General features: G+C 37.7%; 1 protein-coding gene across 1 annotated transcript in view; it reads right to left on the bottom strand.

The window, feature by feature from the left end:
• The window catches only part of scn5lab (sodium channel, voltage gated, type V-like, alpha b), a 126,841-nt gene extending 105,583 nt beyond the window's left edge, over window positions 1-21,258 (bottom strand). Inside the window, exon 1 of the mRNA XM_073863598.1 lies at window positions 20,917-21,258. The gene's annotated coding sequence lies outside the window, so the exon portion shown is untranslated. The remainder of the gene's footprint in view (window positions 1-20,916) is intronic.
• Window positions 21,259-22,010: the final 752 nt, after the last annotated feature.

Raw genomic sequence — 22,010 nt, 5'->3', positions numbered from 1 at the left:
AGCACAGCAAACAGTTGCTCCACATTACGTTGTTTTTCAATGCTCTATTCGCCAAATGTATGTTAATGGACTACAGTATGAGACACAATAGTGTAATCGCTCAAGTTTACACATCAAGAGTTCTGATCTTTGAAGGGGATGATCACATCTGACTGAAGCTGGACCGACACATTCAGCAGCATGTGCTGCTGTGTACAGAACACTGCTCCCTTTAGCACCTTTTTGCGGTTAAATTGTTTAAAATCACTTGAATATTTACATTTGCAAGCCTTTGAAACACGTGCAAATGATAAACTTTCCCTACTTAAATTTGCGTATTAATCCGAGAATTGCATGCGAGCCGATCCGCGATCATGTACTGATTCACGACCTCGGGAGCTAGGACACAGGGATAGCCTACTGAAATAAGTCCACACCGCAGACATGTTGCTTCAGACAAGCACGTGCAGGTCGCGGTTTGCATCATCATAACATTTCGGCCGTATTGTTTCGGTGATAAAAGTCTTAAAAGTGCTCCTTTGGGCCATTTTCATCCGAAAACTTTCGGCTGCTGAATATTCGGTGCATCCCTAATAATTTTTGTTTAATTCTAGCCACTTCCAACAACATTTCTGCCAAATTCTTAATAAAAATCATGTTTTTATATGCATTTATTTACTGAAAATTTTAATGGGGAAAACATGGCCAAAATAACCAAAACGTGTTTTTTTTAAATAAGCAAATCGTTTCATCAGCTCATAATAATAAAATAATATTGAAGAATACTGAATACATGTTTAATATGTTGATTATGGTTTGTTCAAATAACTTACAATGTGTTGAATGAGAAAGATGCTGCTGACTGTTGGGCCGCGTGAAGCTCAATGCGTCACAATAAAAACTCAAACAAGTCAATAAAAGATTGCTGTTTAAAAAAAAATCACATCAGATGGACATTTTAAACCATCATCTGAAAACGTTAAAAAAACAAATTCTTGGTTTATTCAATGTACAAACACTTGACTAATTTTCCCATTTTAAAGATATGCCTCCGTGCTGTTATAGTTGTGCATTGAAGACCCGTCACCTCCGAGCAACAACACAAAATAATTGAATATATCTTCATATGATGTATAAGGCCACTCTTTAATTTCATCCCTTACGCTGGTTCACACATGGCAGGTGTAATAAATATTTACCATAACTGTTTAAATCATCTTTTATGAGTGCTTCCACCACGGAAACGGACGTCTCGCACAAAGAAGGAAAATACGTGTCATCACTTACTTACGTGTTCGAAAATAAGGTGTATAAATGTCTTTGTTCTGTTGACCGCAAAGAAAAATATTGTGAAGAATGTTTGAAACCAAACCAATCAAGAGCACCAATGATTTCCATATTAGAAAAAAGAATACTATGGAAGTGAATGGGGCTCATGATGGGTTTGGTTTCAAACATTCCTAAATCATAAATCATTTCCTTTTCTTGGGTCATAGTTGTGTAACACATATAGCAAAGGACGGAACGGTTTTGGTTGTACATGATCAACACATTTTCATCATTTCAGACATGTATGCAAAAGTTCATTCATAATGAAGTCATCTTGCAGCTTTATTCTGACTATTATGTCTACTGTTACATGATCTGAGTTCAGTTCAAATATGTACTTTTCATTATTCTGCTTATCTATCATGTAAGTGATCTCACATTGAATCTCTCGTGTTGTTTTATTATTGTGGATCTTCATCCGGACACTTCTGCATCACAGGCGACGATACATAAATCTGGATTTCGTGCTACAGTATCTCATAAATAGATCTCTGTAGCTGTGACCGGTAAGCAGATCTCGGTATTCATATGCTTAAAGAACTAAAAGCCTTACTTAGCTAAATACAATATGAATCAAGGTTAGATGATAAGTATTTAGTGACAATAAAGCAGGAGATGAGTTCTATGTAATATCAGATGCACATCATTATGTTTCATATCGTGTGTCTAGTGTTTAGCTGACTGGCAAAATTTAACAGGATTGTTTTTTTTCCTTTAACAACAACAACAAAAAATATGCTTCAATATGCAGTGTGTCAGTTAAAACACTAATTGACAACCTGCTGGAAAAATGAGCAAAAAGGTGACGCGTGTACTTTTTTGTACCATAGAGTCACTATGATGAATTAGATGAGAAACTTTTATGAACAGAATCACAATCTTTAAGTTTTATGGGAGAAATTAACTGAGAGTAACAGTACTTGCTTGCTTATTAAGAAAAGTGCATTATTATGTGATGCTTGATGTGCATTAAAACTGTATTGTTATTTTTTTAAAGACTTTGAATTAGCCTAAGCATAAATTTGTGACCCGTGCTGGCAAAATAAGTGGGAATGCACACGGTCTAATTTTGAGCCACAGGCGAAAGAAAGTATAAATGTTGGATTTGGTTGAAATTGAGGTTTTAATAAAAATAAGTCCTCGTCTAGCGATTCAAATGCTCTAAAGTGACATTAAACATCTGAAATTATCTTTATTTGTATGTTTGATGTTTAAAGATTTATTGAGAGATAAAATTCAGGACCTGATTGATGTTAAGAGAGTTATTAAGAGTGACAAAACCAGTGGCGAGCCAGTCCACACCGAGCCTTTTTCGAGGGTGCACAATGCGAAGCGTGTAACATGTATTTAGCCCGTCGTGTTTGGTTCATCTCAAAATATGTGTTAGCCACGTCGTGTGAACCATGTGAATCATGCGTTATGTCAAAATATGTGCCTGCCGCACAAGCCAACACAGTCTCACGGCAAGTCGTGTTAGAGTAATGAAAATTTTGATTAATTTATTCGTGTTTGATGATACGAATTTCCGCTGTTTTTCATGTCTCTGGAGACGAATGTCTTTTTCATCCTTCCCAGCACGAATTTCTATTAATGTCATTTTATATTTTGTTTTCTCATCGTTCTTTCCTATTTTTAAATCATTGTTGCTTGAGGTTAATGTTAGATTTGGGGTTTGCGTTAGGATGTAATTTGATGCATTGGTTTCTACATGTTTTTCGTCCGCTTTTAAAACTATTCTCGCCTGGAGTTGGCGTTTGGGTTAGGAAGTCGCAGAAAGTGAATCTAACCCAAACCCCAAGCGAAAATGGTCAAGAAATAGAAAACAACGATGAGAAAACAAAATATAAAATTATACGAAAAAGAAAGTCGTGCCACAGACACAAACAGCCATTGATAGAAATTCGTACTGGGAAGGACGAAAAAGACATTTGTCTCCAGAGACACAAAAAACTGCGAAAATCTGTGTCATAAAACATGAATAAATTAATAAAAATTTTCGTTACTATAACACGACTTACCGTGAGACTGGGTTGGACATGCGTCTAAAGTAGTGATAGACCGATATATCGGGACGATTTTTGCAAGTTTTATGTGTATCGGCATCGCCCAATATGTGGCTACTGCCAATAGTTTTTTCCGCCATTATTTACAGACAGAGTGTTGGAAGCCGCAAGCGATTGCAGGTCATGTGACTAAAAACAACCAACCTTTCCATAACAACATCAAGAGCTTGGCCTAACAGCTGATCATAGCTGGACAAAGTTTTTTTTATTTCTTATCTCTATATATATTTGTAGTAGTAAAGTGTTAGAAATCAATATCCTTTGCTGACACGTTCCTTGTCATTGTGGAGAGCGCAGTTCATGGTTCCATAGCACCCTTACCTGTTTTTACTATTTGTTAAATATAGTTTTTTTTAAGTTCAACAAATGTTACTTTTTTAAATTGAGACTTGTAGCATTTGGCATCATCATTGTGTCATTTTTATGATGTAAATTGAGTGAGCAAAAGCAGTAATGGCTCCAAATATCGCTCAAGAAATTCGGCAGCCTGTATCGGTCATCGGCTAAGGCAGATAAAACAAAAATCGCCATTGGCACTTAAAAATCTATATCGGTTGATCCCTAGTCTAAAGGATTTATTATAAAAGTGTAATAATCGCATAATCTCGTTTGTAATCAGAGTTTTCTGTTAATTGAGTATCTTGTGATTTTTTTTTTTTGTGAACGTGAGCGTCTCTTAAACCCTTTCAATGTGTGTGCAGCAGACACTTATTTTGACATGACATGTAATGCACATAGGTTACATTGTGCAACAAACACATATTTTGACATGATGAGCAACACACACGACACTCCGAAAACACATTTTGAATTCACGCCCCTCGGCAGAGAAGTCACCAGCCGCCACTGGACAAGACTCGAAAACGATCTTCCTTCACTGACTGACAGATCCGATGTGTGCACAGACGGTACGGATGCAGTGATTTTGTTTTTGGAACCCTAAAATTTTTTATTTTCTGTCAATTTCTAACAAATAATACATTGTTTTGGAGATTTTTTAAATAGAGAATGCCAAAAACTTTTTTTTTTACATCATTCCGACTCAATTTGCCGGCATGGGTCAGATATGGTACAGTAGTTATTAGTACTTTGGTATACATCAAAATATAATGTTTTTGACACCGATATATCACAAGCACAGTCAGTTTCTTTAAGGGTATAGATGAGTATAAGTATTGCAAATCTTCATTTCGTTTGTCAGGTTAACACATTTTGTTGATTGTGTGACCACATGCATTTTGTGTCATTTCACATGTACACCATTGACGGCACGGAGAGAAAATGATCTGAATCATCCGAGAACCCCGCTAGGTAATTTTAAGACGTGATTAAACGTAACAACAGTACTTCACGCCTCACCTCTCTGCCTCGACATTTTACAAATATGAGCAAAACTCATCCACGAGAAGCCTGCTTGAGTTGAGCAGTCACTTGAGTCTGATTTCAGTGGGCGTTCTAATTTCAGAGCATTGCGTTCTCCTCGTCATTAGCGCGTTGCTAGCATGCTAACTGCGCGAGAGTTCTCCTCCGTGATTACAGCGGCCCACTGAACGGCCTGTCAATCAACCCCTCCCCGAACCTTCACCTTCCAGGGAAACAGCGGTCTGCGTGCGTGGGGAAGCAATTAGTGATTAATATACTGATTAGCATTGAAAGGCCGGCTGTTAGCGAGAAGCGGGCGATTGCTGTGGAGCGAGGTGTGGGTGTAGTCTGTCATCATATCTCCATCGCTCTGACAGACGTTTTAGCTACTTGAGGTGCGTCTCACTTTCTGAGTCAAATCCTGAAATCTTCGAGGTTGAACCTGTGTCACTCTCAGACTGTTTGATTGCTTAGATTAGGTTTTGGGCTGGCAGTGAGCGAATTTAAGACATCACTTTCAGGTACTGGTAAAATAATCAGCAGTAATTCCCCTCTCGATAACTTCTCAAGTGTTGTGCTCATGTGATGGCATAAAGCTTCAATTCTACAAACACAGGTGCCTTTAACTCGACTCGTGTACTCGGTGTTCCTGAAAATCATTGAAGAAACGTTCACAGCCCACTTTAGCTGTAGTCACACCAGACTTTCATCATGCAAATGACTATGCAGACCTTGCGTATGTGGGCAGCAACCGGACATATCATCACGCGCTAAAGTGTTTTTTAATTCACACATCCTGAATTCTGACGTGCTTGCACTGTTATGGTTGCTTTTATTATTATACAAAATACTATACTTTTATTCCTTCCCCTGAAAAGGTCACGCTTTGACACATCAATCATCTATTAGTCACACGTCTTCACCTGATACGAATTCCAGGATTTTACCAAACTTAACCTTTGGAATGCAGCAAAAAAGCTGCATCCCAATTCAAAGGCTGAGTCTTTCTAATGACGCAACTTCGAAGGTGAGAACTCGGTCTTCAAAGGACGCAGCCTCTGAAGTCCACGAAGCGAACTGAAATGAGATGTTCGAGTCTACGGAGGATCCATAGTTGCATCGGCGGGACATCTATCTGACTTTTGAAAAGAAAAATGGAGCCCGAAATTTAATAATATTTTAGAGATTATGATGCATTGATGTAGAGTAAACTACCTAACAGTATATCAAAATTTACCTTAGTAATATACAAATGTAAAATGCAACATACACAGCCTGGGTGCCGGCCGAATTTAGCCCCATCCACAACATTGTAGGCTTGGGGAAATTCGGTCTAGAGTCACTCCGTTGTGGTGCTACTATGCTCAAACAAAAACTGCCGGACCAATCAAATTGTCACGTAGGGCTTTATACGATGATGGACAGACGATCAACAGTAATGTAATCAACCACGTCACCAAAGAGCACTTGTATTGAATCCGTTTACAACAAAGACGGCTGCCGCTGAAGAATTCAGACATGAAAATTCTGTCATCGAGTCTGTTCTAGAAGATTTCGACAGCGCATTGATTTTAAAAGAGGAACAGAGAAACGCAATCAATACATTTGTTGACCGGAAAGATGTTTTTGCCGTCCCTCCTACGGGTTTCGGCAAAAATCCGAAAAATTCGTTCATCTAACTTACGAATGTTAAGAGATAGTCTGACTGTATCAATAACTCACTATGTTGTGATATGAATGAAATGTTGTAAACATAGTAGCTGTCGATGTACGGTCGCTAACTCAGACTTAGTATAATCATAATGTTAGTGTCATTGTAGCAAAATAACTAGCAGTTCGGTCAGGCTGCAAAAGACGCCATTTCAACATACGTCACACCCTTGGTTGCTCTGATTGGTTGTAGGTCTATCCAATTGAGTGCAGAGGCATTTTTTGTCCTGGTTCGGTTTAAACCCCCTATAATCCCGACTGAAAAATCCAGCTAAGACCAGCATAAGCTGGTGAGCTGGTTTTAGCTGGTCCCCAGCTTGGTTTTAGCTGGTTTTGCTGGTGTAGGAAGCTGGTTTTGCTGGTGTAGCAAGCTGGTCTAGCTGTGTTTTGGTCACATTTTAAGCTGGTCTAGCTGAACTTAGCTGGTCATGCTGGAATACCAGCTGGCCCACCAGCATGACCAGCTTTGTCAGGCTGGAAGGACCAGCATAAACCACCTTAAACCAGCTAAAACCAGCTAAAACCAGCTACCAGCTTATGCTGGTTTAAGCTGGATATTTCAGTAGGGATCACAGTCCAATTAAGCGGTTTCAGACTCAAAAGCTGACTAGAACTGAGTATGACAACGTCAGGCTACAACATAAACAGTATTGCAAAAATACTATTTAAAAACATTATTTTATCATTGTAAAAAAGTGACAAGAATATTTTATATTCAAAATACTTTTATTTAACAAAAAGTAATGATTATTTTAACATTTCCAGCCAATACAGGGCGTGCAATAATTCTTGAGGTAGCAGATGCTCGCATTTCATGTAAAAACGAAGCAATTTGAGACATTTTAAGGTTGATTTGAGACATGGTGCGGTGATGTCATTTGCCTTCGAATGTCCCCTTCGGTGCACGCAGCCTTTGATTTGAAATGCAGCCAGACTTTTCACACAAGCTTGCGTTTCTGGTCTGACACATTCGCATGCATATAATTGAAAAGTCAATGAATAGATCAATGTTCTGATCAGAATTTCTGTCCGTTTAACACTAAAACACAGAGACAAAATACGCAAGATTACTTTCTGGATGAGCTGATACTATGCTTTAGATGTCCAGTAAATGGACTGTAGGTTTGTCAGTCGAGGTTAAAGACTCATTATTGTGGTTTTAACCATTACCGTCTAGAGATTTACGCCTAATTAACTCCTGCTGGTTTTAACAATCATATACTAATCCACAATGGCTTTGTTCAGCAAAAATATGACCAACACAAAGAAATGTAATTGTTTGAGAATCACATGATGTCTGATGTTTACCAACCTGAATCCATTATATTATCATTTTCATAATGCATTTCAGTCTGAACGGTCAGATCACATTTGAGTTTTTTGACAATTGGGAGCCATCCATACAATATAAGCACAAATTTTAAGAAATATGTCTGTTTCTTATTATCTTTTATCATGGTGAGATATCAGGACAGACATGAACAGAAGCTACATTTCAAGCTCTTAGTTTTATGTGTTGTGCTAATGATCATTACTGTACATCACAGTAGATATTGACAATGCGGTCTGATCCAACAAATCAGATTCATCCAAATGACCGAAATCAGTCCTAAAGATCAGATTAGTGCCGTGTGAAGGTTTGCACGTTTGCAGTACCTGCCACATGACTCCAGTCCTGTAAAATCTCTATAGCTCAGCTGTCAGTTTCACAGCGGCACAACATTTGGCCTCCACGTGCTGAGTTAATGGGCTCGCCCGAGGGGTCAAACTCAACCTTTAAGAGGGGAGGAGGAGGAGGAGGAGGTCTGTTGTTTCAGCATGCGTCTGTCACGTGATACAAACCTAAATGTTTCACCACACACAGCTTCTTAAAGATGACAACACAAATTCACTATATTTTTAGAGACCCTGTTAGTCTGCCTGTATACACACAAAGTAATGCTGTGCCAGATAAACAGTGCTGTGGCTTCAGCTGTCATTTAGACGGAGGCTCATTTTTGCCTTGGTCCTCTCGGTTATGAGTTTGTAAATTGTGATGTACATCTAAGTGGAATAAAACCCAATGCTTAATTTAATATTTCTCATCTCTTTAATTTAATGGAAATGTATGCACTGGATTGAATTTATTATTATTATTATTTTAATATATTTGCTTTAATTCGGTATAAGTATTTTATTTGTTTCCCATCAGAGGCTGATGACAAATGTAGTTTTTTTTACACAAACCTGACAATCAACATTATAATCTGGTCAATGGGTAGAATTTTTTTAACTAATTCATAATCTTATTTATTATTTTATTTATATTTAAAATATTAAAGGCTACATATACACCTCACAGCACATTTGTGTTAGGCATTCCTCAGAAAAAACAAATGAGTGGATTGTGGTGGATTAATGCCTTTCTGTTTTCAAAATATGTGTTTGGCACATCATATGAACCATGTGCATCACGTGTCTTGTCAAAATAAGTTCTTGCTGCATACACTGAAAAAAAATGATTCATTGAATTTAATAAATTTTTTTAAGGTAAGTGGTTGCAATCAATTTATTAAAGCTATATTTAAACAAAAGTTTTGTATTTTATTTTACTTTACTAATCTTTTTTGTTTAAATGTAGCTTAAATAAATTGATTGCAACCACTTACCTTAAAAAAATTTATTAAATTCAATGAATCATTTTTTTCAGTGTACGCGTCGAAAGGGTTTATGATCAAATAAGATGCTCATCTTCACAAAATACTCGAAAGACACTCCCTTAACTCTTTTAAAATGTTGCCAGCCAGCGCTAGCATTTTTCAAGATTTTCACAAAAGTTTAATGCCTTCCAGAAAATTTTCTTCTTTAGATATATAAACAAATAATATCTCACATGAAAGTTTAGACCCCCTGCTTTAAAAAAAAAAAAACTACCTACCTTCATTAGTTGTCTTTTTATCACCTCTCAAATATGGGTAGGTTTCTTCAAAAACACCTCATTTTGAGCAAAAAGCTGCGATAATTCCATTTTTGTGAAGGACTTTTGATAGAGATCAGATTCAGAGCGATCTTTAAAACATACACGGAGTTCTTTCTCTTTCAGGTGAGACATTACTTCCGTTGTATAAATTGCGGAAAAGGTGGATGCCACCTGGTGGATAATAGCGGTATTGTGGAAAGCCGGAAATTCTCGTCATTGGCAGGGAAGCGTTTTCTCTTAATTATCTCGTCAATGGCGGGGAAAGAGTTAACAGTAAATTCTGATTATGCATGAGATTATACGAGTATCTAGCAAACGCGAGCGTCTCTTTTATCATAAACCCCTTAGACGCATGTGTTTTGACATAACACGTGATGCACATATGTTCACTTGACGCACCGAACACATATTTTGACCTGATGAGCCACACACATGACAGGCTACATACATGTTGTGACGAGCTTCACGTTGTGCGCCCTCATAGCAATAACTAACAATGCATTGTTTGGGTAAAAAAAACAAATAATGCCAAAAATCATTAGGATATTAAGTAGAAGATATTTTGTACATTTCCTACCGTAAATATAAAAAAAAATGATTTATCATATGTGTTGCTCATTTTTTCAACCCTCAGATTTCAGATATTCAAATAGTTGCATCTTGGCCAAAAATCTTACTTATTTCGCTTTCAAAAGATGTATAAATCTCAATTTCAAAAAAAATTTCATCCAGGATCACATATATGAAAATATTCAAATATAACCCTTCTAGACATTATAATTAGCTAACCCCACTATGTTGTAAGTGGAAAATCATTACAGAAAAGTCAAACACACAGACACATGAGGCATCTACCTTGATATGAATGACTCAGATGCTTTATAATCCATTATCTCAGCAAACACTAACCACTGATGTCATCAATGTTGATCAACATATTCACATATAGAAGTGCTTTTTAAGATCTACAATATGGATATAAAGGCACTATGCATTAAAGGTGCAGTAGGATGTAAAAATGTATTTATAGGCATATTGATGAATAATTAGAGTTGTGTAATGACATATTATGAGCCTCAAACACGTTTGTTTCCTCCTTCTCCTGTAAACCTCGTTCAACCTAAAAAAACAGACCAATCTCAACATATACTGTGACCTTACAGTCAAGATGTGCACCCCCAACGTTAAATTAATTATAATGTTGTTACAATGCTAAAAACAAAGTTGTGACTGCTGAGTTTATGCTTTATATGCTAGTTAATGCTGTATGCTAGTTAATGCTATATGCGAAAAAACACAAACTTACCACTCAGAAACGTCCATTAACAATCTCCAAACAATTGATTATTCCTCAAAATCTGTATCTTCATCTAATACAGACTCAAACATAATGTTTGTTTACATACACACAGAGCTACTGAAGGAGAAACAGCCAATCAGAGCAGAGCTCAACAATATTATTCATGACCCTTTCAAATAAAGTAATAATAAACATTTCATTATAAAGGCAAATCCTAGGGTTGTAAATGGACATTTTGCACTTAATAAAGACACAAACCTTTTGTGTAGATATCAGAGAACAATTTAACAGATTATTAACGTGCATTCTTTTGCACCTTTAAGGGAATATTTCATCCAGAAATGAACATTTAGCCACAAATTCGAAATGTTTGTGTAAAAAATAAATATCCATAGATCCACATCTAACGTCATCAATATTTAACTGAAATATAACACGTCAAGATACATATATCCTGTGTGACGAGACGCACGACAATCAATAAAGTTTCAAACCAGCTTTTAGATGAATGATTTCTGAAAGCTGTTCTCAGGCCAGTATTACAGCAGATCTGCTCTCAGTGTGGTCGCTCTGCAGTCCATTTCCTGAGGGCATTATCATTTCATAATGTCATAAAGAAAAATACAATTCACTTGAAAACCTATTTGTTATTGTTTTCATTAAATGATGGCCTGTGAATCACTATAATGGTCTGTGTGATTTCCTACAGCTCTGGAGGGCAAAGACAAATGTGGACATGCTAGTTAGTTTATTTGTCTTTTACTAACTACTGTACTGTATTTCACTGCTACAAATCACATTATTTATCAGATGAAATGTAATTTTATGAGCTTACATCATAGCTAGACATCCGCTGTCTGTCGTATTATGATCACAATCATCAATTTCACTTTTTGGAAGTTCATCCTGATATTCCACAATGTCGAGCACGTTAATAATTTTTGCATTGATTTTCTGGTTTCGGCACAGTGAGAGCGTCGGACCGCCGCGACCCACTTACATTAATCTTGTTTGAGCTTGGCCTTCAACATCGTGTCACTCTCTGCTTCCTGCGAATAAGCGACTGAATGGCGGTGTAATTATTTTCATTGGTTTGGTAAGGTTCACCTCATTCTGAGGTAAATTGGACGCACATCATCTGGGCCTCTTTTTTTTTTTTTGCTTTGGCCTTCCACCTGCCGATCTGGTTTGTTTGCACCGTCTTGTGTCTAAATAGGCCTGGCGTGCAGCGTGCGATTGTGCGGTACAATAGACTTCTGAAAACAATTACTAACAATGGTGCAAGGACAGGTTTGAAAACATGCGAAATGAATGCTTTGGCCTTACTGAATACTGTGCAAACAAGATTCATCCTAATCGCCGTTTTCTGCTGACCACAGACTTCCCAATACGCACACAAATAAACCGAGACAAATTAAAGCACAAGCGCACACATTACTGTACTATTTCTGTCTAAGTTCAGGACGGTGCTATCGATGTAGGCAAGGCAAAAATGTTGTTTAGAAAAGAAATCGCACTATTGGATTGTAACAGAACTAAAAGTGTGACGGCTGTGTTCTGCTTTGAGCATTAGCCAGCATAGCACCTGACAGTGGCCAGAATCGATGTGCGTGTGTAATTCAGAATGCATCTGAACAGTTTGCCAATAATAGCCCGACACAAAAGAAAAGCTGAAGCGATCTATGAGGTTTTGTGCATTGAGGGTACTTCCAAATTCCCAGAATTCACCTCTAAGTGCATGTAACCTTTGTGTCCATATAACCGCACCTTTAACATTGGTGTATAGACAGTACTTACTTATAAAAGAGTTTGTGAGGTGTATTATTGTGCTGTTTTCAGGGACTGCTCCTTTAAAAGCTAACAACTGCCAATGTGTATTAGCTTTAAAATTTGCCCAACGTGACTGTGTGCACGGCTGAATCTCGTGCTCTGAAGAATGAAGGATAAACATCAGGACACATTTCATCCCAAAAGCAAAAAGATAGGAATAAACCCCCCAAAATTCTCAGTTACTATTTTTACCAATAATCAGAGTAAGGACGTAAGATACATGACTGGGGCTATTAACCTCTTCACTCCTGCATACATGCGTTATTTGAGCTGGATGAAGGCAGACTGCTGACATGGAGCCGTGTTGACAGAGTTCAGGGAAAACTTCATAATGTCAAGTTTAAAATGAATTCACGCTTAAAGGTGCAGTGTGTAATTTTTAGAAGGATCTCTTAAAAAAAAAAGCAAAATAATATACAAAACTATATGATCAGTGGTGTATAAAGACCTTTCATAATGAACCGTTATGTGTTTATAACCTTAGAATGAGACATTTTTATCTACTTACACCGAGGGTCCCCTTACATGGAAGTCGCCATTTTGTGCCGCCATGTTTCTACAGAAGCCCTTAACGGACAAACTTTTTTATTAAGTTGTCTCCGACGATGAAATGTTTCTCCGATGGTGGCTATCGTAGCTTCTATATGTATTTCAAAAGCAAGGGTTGGGCAGTGGACTGAGCCGTTGGTTGCAATTCGCAACCTCACCACTAGATGCTGCTAAAATTTACACACTGCGCCTTTAAGGTGCGTGACAAAAACACATGCACATTTCAGTGCAGTATAGATGCGATTAAGGCGTTTACATGGCCTCATACTGCAATTAAAAACTGCGTACGCTGCCTGTTTTAATACGATAATACTTGCTGTGATTTATGAGCTTAATCGCATTATTTTTACCAAAGTATTGCATTTACATGAGGTAAAGTATAATCGTAATATTTCCAAAATCCCATTATAATCGCATTATGAGGGTGCATGTAAACGTGGTCAATTTTTTTGCATTGTAACGTCTTCCTGAAAACGCAGTTTTCATAAATGCTAAACCATTTTACTTTAAAGTTGGATTTTCAATTCTCAGTGTTCTCTATGAATTTTATTACCCTTTAAAATAGTTTTTTTTAACCTATTGTTGGGTCAAAAAGGGACAAACCAAAACATTGAAAATAACCCAGCATTTTTTATAATGTATATTAAACCAAAATTACTACTATACAGCAATTTAATTTAACATCACCATAAATTAGTGTCTCTCATCCAGGGCCCACAGGGGCCTCAACAGATATCCAAGTGGACCTTTAGATGACTTAAAAAATTATAAAAAAATGCTACCCATTCTCACCAAGATGCGTACAAATGACACGCAGTGTGATTATTGTGCAATAGATACGCCAAATTTCGCTTTTGCGTGCATATGATACGCCAGTCCTTCCCATTCACCTATATGGCGAATCGTTTTGTGTCGTTTTATTTATTGGTTTCTCATTTGTTTTCGCTTGGGTTAAGGGTTAGATTTGAGTTTTGCTTTAGGATGTAATTTAATATATAGGTTTCTCCATGTTTTGTCTATTTTTAAATCATGGTTACTATCGGGGTTTGGGTTATGATGTCATTTAATGTTATAAATAGTGTTCTAACCCTAAACCCAAGCAACAATGGTAAAAAAACAGAAAACAAACGAGAAACCAATAAATAAAACGTCACGAAACGATTCGGACTGGCGTATCATATGCACGCAAAAGCGGAATTTGGCGTATCTATTGCACAATAATCACACTGCATGTCATTTGTGTGCTTCTTGGTGAGAATGGGTTGAAAAATAAGACATTAAAATAAGATAAAACAACCAAAAATGTATATATTTCTTATTTGGTTATTTTTGTAATGAATAAACATCTGTCTAGTCATGCCAAGCTCTATAACATTTTATTGGGTAGAAATACAGTGAGTGGGGGGTCCTTCAAATATTATTTTGGGCAATAGGGGGGCCTTGAAGTGAAAAAAGGTTGCAATGCTACATAAAGTTTAAAAAGCTTTAATAAAAAGATTTGTATTTTGTTCTTTGATTTTGTTCTTGACAACTTTTGTACAATTTACACCTGCATTGTCACGGTGAAATCCGTGTCATGTTTTGTGTCTGTTCCGATTGTCATCACCTGGACTCTTGTTAATTAATTACCTGCCTCATCACACCTGTGTATCGTTAGTCTGTTTGTATATATACCCCTGCCTGTTGTATGTGCACTTGCCGGATGATTGTCTCTTATGTCATGTTTGTTTCCAGTGTTCCAGTCATTGTTCTTACCTGCCCGTGTTGTTCCTCGTGTTTCATTTCATGTTATTTATATTAAATGTTACCCTTTCGTGTGAACCCTGCGTTTGTGTCCTTACTCGTGTTCCCGATCGTGACAGAATCATCCGGCCAGTGAAGGACGCAGCGGGTTCAAGGAGGGAACACCCAGAACTCCAGACCGGGCTCGAGTTAGCCATCACCACGCCCGATTCATTCCCCGGGGTGGTTGCTGCGAAGCATGAGCCGGGTTCTGGGGATCGTATCGGTTCCGGTGATTCCCCTGCTGGTCGAGTCGTCTGGGTCGGTTCCTGGGAGGTCCACCACTATGCTCGATTTGGGGCTCGAGAACGGACGTCACGCTCGATTTTTCCCCGGGGTGGTCGCCACCGTGGAGGAGCCCCTTTCCCCGGGATGGTGGGAGTCGACTCCCAGGACGACCAGATCCCCGTCGGTTCCCAGGAGGGTGGAGTCTTCAGAGTCGGTACCTGGGATGGCCACTCCGGTTCTCCCGGCCATGCCCCGGCTTCCTGCCCTGCCAGTTTCGCCCTGGTTTCCGCCGGCTCCATCGTGGCCTCCAAGCCCTCCATCCCTCCCCTGGATCCACCCTACCAGACTTCCAGTTTTTTTTGTTTTGAGTGTCTGGTAGCCACTCATTAAGGGGAGGGTAATGTCACGGTGAAATCCGTGTCATGTTTTGTGTCTGTTCCGATTGTCATCACCTGGACTCTTGTTAATTAATTACCTGCCTCATCACACCTGTGTATCGTTAGTCTGTTTGTATATATACCCCTGCCTGTTGTATGTGCACTTGCCGGATGATTGTCTCTGATGTCATGTTTGTTTCCAGTGTTCCAGTCATTGTTCTTACCTGCCCGTGTTGTTCCTCGTGTTTCATTTCATGTTATTTATATTAAATGTTACCCTTTCGTGTGAACCCTGCGTTTGTGTCCTTACTCGTGTCCCGATCGTGACATGCATGGGTTTTTTAAATGATAAAGCATGCCAGAAACAGCGATGAGAGTATTGAAATATAAGAATGCATCTAGACACCCGCAGCGTCATTTCACGCACCGCATGACTATACACCGCGTATTAAAGCGCAGTGGTGTCATGCAATATGAAACATGAATCACACGTCTGTTAAGTTCCTGTTACACAGATGATCACATTATGCAGCTATTATAGCGGCCTGTGCATTACACTAATGGCTCGCTGCATTTTCCCAAATGACAGCACAGGAAGAGGTCATTAGATACGGACCAATGTCCGGTTTACGGTACCGTATTATGGGCTGTTTCACCTCGGTTCTGAGACGCGGGTCACCTTAAGTGATCATCAGTGACACAAGACAGAGAGACACCCCAAATTGAAATGCAATCCTTACAGCATTGCAGAGGTGATTGATGGGTGCAAAGCTACAAATCTTTAATGTTAAATTGTAGCGTTAACCTCTTCTCTGGCACCACCACTTAACTTACTGAGAAATGCTGGACACACGCTGGTTCAAGGACAGTTTAAAACCACTAGCGTATGTATCGCTGTGACGCGTCATTCCCCATGATAGACCTGTCGGAGAGACATCAGGATTCTGACTGTCTATATAGATGAATCTTACCCTTAAATGATCAGGTCACATTGAGCACAAACTATATTAGATTTTGGATATTTAAAAATTGACTAATAAAAATGCTGTAAAATTGAAAAAAAAAAGTAGACTTAGAGTAGAAATATAGCAGTTTAATGTATTTATTTCTTGTGATGTTGTTATAAAATATGACCTTTATTTTTTATGAGATTCAGTTAACAGAACCTTTACTGCTATGGTTTTGACATGAAATGCAATAATATTGAATATGTATAAGATATGCACAGTGTGTGTTCAGTACAAACTATAAACTCTGTATCAGTGGCACAACACAGTCATTTAAAATGAACTATGATCCATTTGAAGTGTGATTCTAAGTAGACCAGGACACAATAATCAATGAAATGAGATCAAGGGAGCGATTCTACACCAGGGTCCACATTCCCATGAGGTTTCATTCAAAGCTTGGATTAGTAGACGGCCATTCGCTAATGTGCCTTTTTACCTCTGTGCTCATGGATAAAAATGGTCCAGTGACTAAACTTAGACTGAGATACAAATCCCCGGACACCATGGGTCATTTCCAGTAAAGAAGGTGGGCATGAAGGTTACTCATCGAGTGACAGAACGTTCACATTGCTGTAGATACACAACTGTCCTTGAGTGCCTGAATATGAGTCACTTTAACGGGTCATTTTGTGACCGCCCCGGGGGTCAAAGGTCATTAAGATCTCAATGGTAGAGTGTTTTCAATTATAAAAGGCTTTGTTTGGGATTCACAACTACACTGTTAACCCTTATTTTGTTTTAACACAAATAAATGTTCAATGCACAAATTGCATTGATTCCACATCAAATTTTGAGTTGAATCAATTTATTTTAGCTTATTTAAATAAAATAAAATTTTACTCATCATGCATTGCAGCATGCACACTGCTATTGAGTGTTGTTTTGCTGTTTGTTGTCTTTATTTCTACTACTGCAGTTGTTTTTGGTTATTATTGTTTTTTTTGTGGTGAACTTAAGAGCTCATCTTTTCACTTCATGAGATTTGATTACTGTCACCATTATTGTGACGTGTGTGTTGGGGTCTCTGTGCGAAGTTGAAACCTTTGCTTTACTTGGTTATCTTTGCTTTGCAAGGTGTCATCTTTATTGAGAGATTGCAGCGTTCTCTTAAAGGTGCAGTGTGTAATTTTTAGAAGGATCTCTTGACAGAATAATATACAAAACTATATGATCAGTGGTGTATAAAGACCTTTCAGAATGAACCGTTATGTTTTTATTACCTTAGAATGAGATGTGTTTATCTACATACACGAGGGTCACCTTACATGGAAGTCACCATTTTGTGCCGCCATTTTTCTACAGAAGCCCTTAACGGACAAATTTTTTGTTGTCTCCGACGATGACATGTTTGTCCGGTGGCGGCTACCGTAGCTTCTCTATATGTTTCAAAAGTGAGGGGTGAGCAATGGACTTAGCCGTTGGTTACAATTCGCAACCTCACCACAAGATGCCGCTAAAATTTACACTCTGCACCTTTAATATTAAAAGTTTTATAAAACTATGTTAAAGTGCACCTATTTCATTTCTAAAAAACAACGTTATTTTGTGTATTTGGTATAACACAATGTGTTCGCGTGGTTTATGGTTAAAAAAAAACACATTATTTTCCACATACCACACATTTGTGTAGCTCCAGATATCCCTGTATTCCTCAAACGCTTTGATTTTGTACAAACTCATTGATTTGAAAAGCGCTGTGTCCCTGATTGCCCAGCTAATCTGTACGTTGTGATTGGCCTAAATAACTCATGTCATCAGCCGAAAAAAGGGGATGCTCCTTACCATGTTAGAAAGATTTGCTCGCGATGCAATGTTTAACAAGGCAAAATTGAAATTTTTAGGGCAGTGAGTTTTAAATCAACTTGTCTGGGCTTACTATGTACTTAACCGGATCAAGTGAGATGAAGGCATGGAAACTACAGCAAACCTATTGACATAAAATTGCTTACACAATTGCATTATTAAGTATAATATATTGGAGAAAACATGACTGGATTTTTTCCTGTATATTTTAGATGCTGTCTTAAAATATAGTTGGTTGAAATAGGTTTGGTTGTGAATATGTTGTAAATAAGGTTGTTAATACGCAACTATAAAGAGTTCTCAGAGTTCATATTTCAAACAAACACATACTGCTTTTCAGTTCCTCATTAACTTTTCTCTATTTCCTGCGTATAAGAGCTTCTGCTGTTAATCCATTTACAGCTCTGGGGAATGAGAAAAGATCTGCCGACAGCTTGTATAACCCACCCGACCCCCGGCAGCTGATAACTGTTTATCATTAGGTCAAACTAGCATTGAACGCATTGTAGACCAACAACACAGCTCATGTAAAGTTTCAAGCATGCATCTGTTTAATGGTTTCACTCTGTGGAGATCTAATAAATCGTGTGTTACATTTGGCTCAGTGACAGAAGAAAATATAAATAAATATATAAAACCATATATTAAAAATGACAGAAACAACAGAAGTGCGTTCCAGAGTTTCTCTACACGGGAACAAAAACTGTCTCAGATGTGAATAGATGAAGCCATAGGTCACATGTCACAAATAAATTATAAGTGACAAACAAATAATGATTCCAAGGTCACCAGTGCTGTGGTAGGCTAATACAAGACTCAAGCATCACAATCACTGCTTCCCAAAATCAACACCAGAATTTTGTTTGAATTTCAGAGAGTTGCTGGTTGAGAGATCTAAAAACTGAATCGGCTCAAACAGCAATAGTCTTTTAATCAAAGTGCCGCCCTGTCAACTATAGCCAGACTGAAACAATCCCCAGAGATCAGACATCACTAATCGACAAACATGAATGATGACTCCCCGTTCATCATCATTAGAAAGATGGGGCATAGGAGATTATTATTAACACAGGCCTTTTGAATACATGCAAACTATCAAATCACTGAGAATCATTATATCAGACATTGTCCCCTTTGTTAAGATCATTTCCTCTGTTTGTACACCACAGCACACACCTGGCATTCAGTTCTGCATGAACTACTCTGTGTGTCTTATACACTAAAAGCTTTTTATTTTACATCTGCACGTACAATATGTCTATTTTCAGTAAAATCTCTTTTGATGTCATGTCATGTACTGCTGTTAATATTATTGGACTATTCTTAAAACACTAAGAGGACATGGTACAAAATATACACTCACATAATCCAAATCATGTGGTTCAGGTTAAAGAATATGAATTTTTTGCCAATAAAAGTTTATTGTAACTAAATTGATAAATTAAATAATGTTACATGAAACAATATAGTCAACCATATTTGATGGTGTTGTCGTAGTGTTTAGTTCTTTTCGTTTTTCTCACTGAGTTTTTTATTTTTAACTGCAATAATTATTGCTTTTTGCCAACATAAATCCTCACTTTACGACTCTTACTACAGTCGAATTCAGTCTGTACATAGTAGTAATAAAACTAATAATATCTGTTGTGTGCGATATTTCAGATGTTCCCGTCTGTTTTTCAGCACCTTGGACAAGAGCGCGAGGATTCCGCGCGCGGCTGGGGCGTTTTGACGTGTACGCGCTTATAGACAGTGCGGCTCATCGGACGCGATTTCCAATTTGATCGGATCGCACAAGACCAGTACGGTGGAGACGGGTTAATAAAAGTTAACAAAACACTTAAACTTGACAAGACGTAGGCTATTAAAAACGGGTAAACCCGACGTTTTTGTTAACTCCATTGAATTATAAAGTCCAGATCGGTGAGAAAAAACTGTCACTGTTTAGTTTTATCGCTTGGCGTAAAATATTAACGCGCACGGCGCATTGGAGAAAATGCGTTTATCTTTTAAGTGTGAACTAACTTTAACTTCATATATGGCGTAAAACAGACGCTTGTTTACCAACAGACCGTCAAAACCCAAAGCAGACTGAACACAAGAACGCGCCCTGGGTAAACGCAAACACCTGTAAACCACATACAGAACAACAGACATCAAGTCTGATCTAATCTGATCAAAGATTTGTGTGTTTTATATGTACAATATGTTGTGTTATTGTTTATATAAAAATAGAAACCGATTTTACTTTTAATCGCGTCATTATTAACGCGTATTCATCGCATGGATACTTCTTTAAACACTCAAGACAACAGAGAAATACAGAAGATTAATATTATTTTGTTAATAATTTAAAAAGCAACACATTCAGTTCAACTCTTATTTTTTAATTCTTTTTAATCTGAGATGTTATGTAGCCTAATTTATCCCACCCTTTATTAATTCGCTTATACATTAAAACATGACTTTTCTGAGCACATTGCCAAGCGCGCCTTTCATTGAGTCTTGTTATATAAAGCATTAGCTGTTAATTTTCATTATAGTTTATTTCTATAATAGACGAGTACTGAATAATCAGTGAAAAAGAGAATAACCTGAAATATACAAAAGATTAAAAACAAGCTGATTTACTTACCTGTGAAACTTCGCTTTAACGTTCAGCTTTGAATTTCAGAGAGTTAGGGACAGATTTCCTCTGATAAACAGAAAGAGCCACAGTAAAGCCATCGTGAACATCCACACGCAGCGTATGATGAAAAACAAAGTGCGCATTTACTGTTCCAAGTTCAGTTTGAAGTGAATCCAGACGTTTATCAGACAGAAAACTGAGTTTAATTCCCTCTTCACATCATGATGAAAATCTCTGTGCCATTGATCCCAGTCACAGACATTGCAGAATCTCCAGCACATGAAGTTATGGCTCTGTGGAAAAGCTGTGCTCTGTCTCCAGTAGTGTGCATGTGTGTGACACAGGTCTGAACTGATCTGAGATCAGCATTCAGATGTTCCGCCTCTTCTTCGGGCACCATCTGCTATATCCATCCGCTTTAAAACACAGTTTAGGTGAAAAGTATACGATCGAATGAAGCTAAATAAATGTTTTCCGGATCTAAGCTGTGCTTTTTGTAATGTAGCTGAATGGAGGGTTTTATATGGAAATTCCTTTAACATTTATTATACACATTGTGTTATTAGAAGCAATATTTAGGTTTAACGCATTGATGTGTACATTTTTTATGAAAATGCTTAAGTAGAAATTTTGAAAATATGTAGACTGAGCTGTAGACTTTTGTCGCCTGTTTAAAGGTATAGCGCACACATGTGCCTTTGTATGTGACTAAAATATGTATGCATTTGACTTAAAATAAAATTAATTGTTTAGCTTATTGTTTTGTTGATCAGAGATGGACATGCTTTAAATTTATGTCTGCATATCTATTTATAAAGTTTGAATCCTGTGAATATTTGTAATATGTACTCGGGACCCCATCTGTCGGTCAATATGAAGTGTTGCAGGACTGACGTGAGTGAGCATGCGCACACACATTACATCAAGTGCATCTGTATTTTAAAGTTTATTTTATTTATATGGTGCTTTTTTTACAATGTTGCATTGTTTTAAATAAGCTTTACATTAAAAGAAAAGAAACCACAGAAAATTGGGGAATTAATAGTAGCTATATAAAATATAATAACTAGGCGAATTCGATACTGACTAGACCAGTGGTC

Source organism: Misgurnus anguillicaudatus, chromosome 25 (assembly GCF_027580225.2).
Source record: "Misgurnus anguillicaudatus chromosome 25, ASM2758022v2, whole genome shotgun sequence".
Lineage (NCBI taxonomy): Eukaryota > Metazoa > Chordata > Actinopteri > Cypriniformes > Cobitidae > Misgurnus > Misgurnus anguillicaudatus.
This window is presented reverse-complemented; position numbering and strand designations above follow the sequence as displayed.